Raw genomic sequence first — 2,919 nt, forward strand, 5'->3', positions numbered from 1 at the left:
GACATCGTAGATGATTCTCCATGACTCATATGTTGCGAATGCATCTATTACTGCATACTTGATAAGCTTGTCTGGCAGCGGGCAGAATCCCCACAAAGTGTGGTCCTCCTTGCGGTTAATTTATTTCTTCATGTCATGGTAGTGAATGTCTATCATCCTGTCGGCAACATCAGCCAAAGAGTCAAACTCCTTTTTATTGTATGGGTCTCTCCATTCCACCTGAATATCAATGTAGTTGTTGGAGTTGATCTCCAAGCTCGATAGCTTCAGCTTGCTTTTGTCTCCTTCAATGGCGAATCTGAAAAAGGTGTGCTCACCATTCATGAGGAATTTTTCTAGTTCCCTTTGAGGGAGTCCTGTACTAAGGGGTCCTTGGGCATCCGGCCTGTTAGCCATGGGCCGGACTGATGGGCTGTGAAGAACATGAAGACTCAAGACTGCACCCGTGTCCGGATGGGATTCTCCTTGGCGTCGAAGGCAAGATTTGCGATCAAATATGTAGATTCCTTTCTTTGTAACCAAGCTTATGTAACCCTAGATCCTCCCGGTGTCTGTATAGACCGAAGGGCTTAGTCCAGAGAGAGGACGATCATTATCATAGCCAGACTAGACTTTTAGGGTTTAGTCATTAGAATCTCATGGTAGATCAACTCTTGTAGTAGTCATATTCATCAAGATCAATCAAGCAAGACATAGGGTATTACCTCCACGGAGAGGGCCCGAACCTATGTAAACATCTTGTCCCATGTCTCTTGTTACCATCGACCTTAGACGCACAGTTCGAGACCCCCTACCCGAGATCCCCCGGTTTTGACACCGACATTGGTGCTTTAATTGAGAGTTCCACTGTCCCGCCCCCAAAAGGTTTGATGGCCCCTTCAATCATCAACAATGATGATGTCCAAGGTTAGACCTTCCTCCCTGGACAGATCTTCGTGTTCGGCGGCTTCACACTGCGGGCCAACTCGCTTGGCCATATGGAGCAGATCGATAGCTACGCCCCTGGCCAAAGGGTCAGATTTGGAAGCTTGAACTACATTGCGGACATCCGCGGAGACTTGATCTTCGCCCGGATTCGAGACCGCGGCAACCACTCCTAGTCACCCGGATGGACATGACATAAATTTGTCATCGGACCACATCCAGAAGATATCTCCTGTAACCGCACAACATCGGCACAGGAGAAGATTACACCCAGGAAGGTGCCGAAGACAACGAAGACCCTATTGACGTAACGTCCGAACGGGATGAATGGGAAAACGGGCAAGATTGCCCTGATGAACATGTCATACACGAAGACTCGGAGGATAGTAATTATCTTCCGCTCTCCGAGGATGAGGAGAGCCTCGGCGACGAAGATTTCATCGTGCCTGAAGAATCCCTCGAGCAGGAGCGCTTTAAACGCCGGCTATTAGCCACTGCCAGGAGCCTGAAAAAGAAGCAGCAGCAGCTTCAAGCTGACCAAGACCTACTCAAAGATAGATGGACAGAAATCATAATAGCCGAAGAATATGACCTCAAGTGCACAACCAAGGGTTAACTGAAGCGCAGATTGCTACCTCAGTTAGATGAGGAGGCACCGGAACCTGTACCACGTGGTCGGGACAATGTGGCTAACCGACCACCATGCGGTCGGGATAAAGCGGCAGCTCAAGCCGAACAACAGCCTGCCTCACCCCAAAGAAAAAACAGAGATAAAACAGCTCAGGGTTATACATACGACCCCCGGCAGGACCCGGATAGTACAGCAGAACATACCAGATCGATCTACGGATCACGAGGACGTGCCTCGACGCAAAACGTCAGCTACCTATTCGGACATGACAAGTCTAGTCACGCCCGGGCCGAATGCCGCAGATGGACTCCATCTAAGCTACGTCACGACGTAGCCCAGTATAGAGGCGCCGCACACCCACTCTGCTTCACTGACGAAGTAATGGAGCATGAATTCCCAGAAGGGTTTAAACCCGTCAATATCGAATCATATGATGGAACAACTGATCCCGCTGTATGGATCAAGGATTTTCTTCTCCATATTCATATGGCTCGCAGAGATAACCTTCACACCATCAAATATCTCCCACTAAAACTCAAAGGACCAACAAGGTACTGGTTAAATAGTCTGCCTGAAAACTCTATCGGCAACTGGGAGGATCTGGAAGACGCCTTTCGCGACAACTTCCAAGGTACATATGTCCGACCACCAGATGCCGATGACTTAAGTCACATCCTCCAGCAGCCAGGAGAGTCAGCTAGGAAGCTCTGGACTAGGACCTTAGTTAAAAAGAACCAAATCATAGACTGTCCGGACGCAGAAGCCCTAGCGACCTTTAAACACAGTGTCCAGGACGAATGGCTCGCCCGCCACCTCGGTCAGGAGAAATCAAAATCCATGTCAACCGTTACCACTCTGATGACCCGCTTTTGCGCGGGAGAGGACAGCTGGCTCGCTCGTAGAGGCAGCAGCGCTAGCGACCCGGGCAATTCCGAAGTTCGAGACAACAACGGGAAGCCACGACACAATAAACACAAATGTGGCAACATTAATGAGGGAACACACGACACAACGGTTAATGCCGGATTCAGTGGCCCCAAACCCGATCAACGGAAAAAGACATTTACGGCAAATAGAGACGGACCATCCAATCTAGATATGATATTGGATAGGCCCTGCCAGATTCATGGCCACCCCAATAACCCAGCTAATCACACCAACAGAAGCTGTTGGGTCTTCAAACACGCCAGCAAGTCAAATGACGAACACAAGGGGAAGAGGCCGCCCGGCGACAGCGATGATGAAGAAACTCGCCAACCAAACACCGGGGGTCAGAAGCCATTTCACCCGAAGTAAAGACAGTGCACATGGTATACGTGACACAATCCCCTATAGGGGAATGCACGAAGTGCTCCCGCCGTACA

Source organism: Triticum aestivum, chromosome 2A, assembly GCF_018294505.1.
Source record: "Triticum aestivum cultivar Chinese Spring chromosome 2A, IWGSC CS RefSeq v2.1, whole genome shotgun sequence".
Classification (NCBI taxonomy): Eukaryota; Viridiplantae; Streptophyta; class Magnoliopsida; order Poales; family Poaceae; genus Triticum; species Triticum aestivum.